Below are 303 nucleotides of genomic sequence, written 5' to 3'. Positions count from 1 at the left end.
CGTCCCCGGGTGGGCTTGAACCACCAGCCTTTCGGTTAACAGCCGAACGCGCTAACCGATTGCGCCACGGAGACTGCTGTGTAGTGATTGTCTTCAGAGGAGCTGAATTCCTGCTCGTGTTTGATAACTGCTGATGGTGGTGGCTGTCTGCGCTGGACACTGACAGAGCAGTACTGCTGCCACACTGCTGCAACAAACTTGATGTGTTATTGTGTCAGAATATCATAAGAGATGGGGGTGGGGGGAAGAAATGCTGTTGTCTCCTGTGGAGTGTGAAAGATGAGATTCTTTTGATCTGAGGAA

At 51.2% G+C, this 303-nt stretch overlaps 1 non-coding gene across 1 annotated transcript; it reads right to left on the bottom strand.

Moving 5' to 3' along the window:
* Positions 1 to 74, bottom strand: TRNAN-GUU (transfer RNA asparagine (anticodon GUU)). Its single transcript has one exon. It is a non-coding gene; the product is annotated as a tRNA-Asn (tRNA).
* Positions 75 to 303: the final 229 nt, after the last annotated feature.

Source organism: Pelecanus crispus, chromosome 2 (assembly GCF_030463565.1).
Source record: "Pelecanus crispus isolate bPelCri1 chromosome 2, bPelCri1.pri, whole genome shotgun sequence".
NCBI classification, from domain to species: Eukaryota; Metazoa; Chordata; class Aves; order Pelecaniformes; family Pelecanidae; genus Pelecanus; species Pelecanus crispus.
Note: the sequence above shows the minus strand (reverse complement) of the source record. Positions and strands in the feature narration are given on the sequence as shown.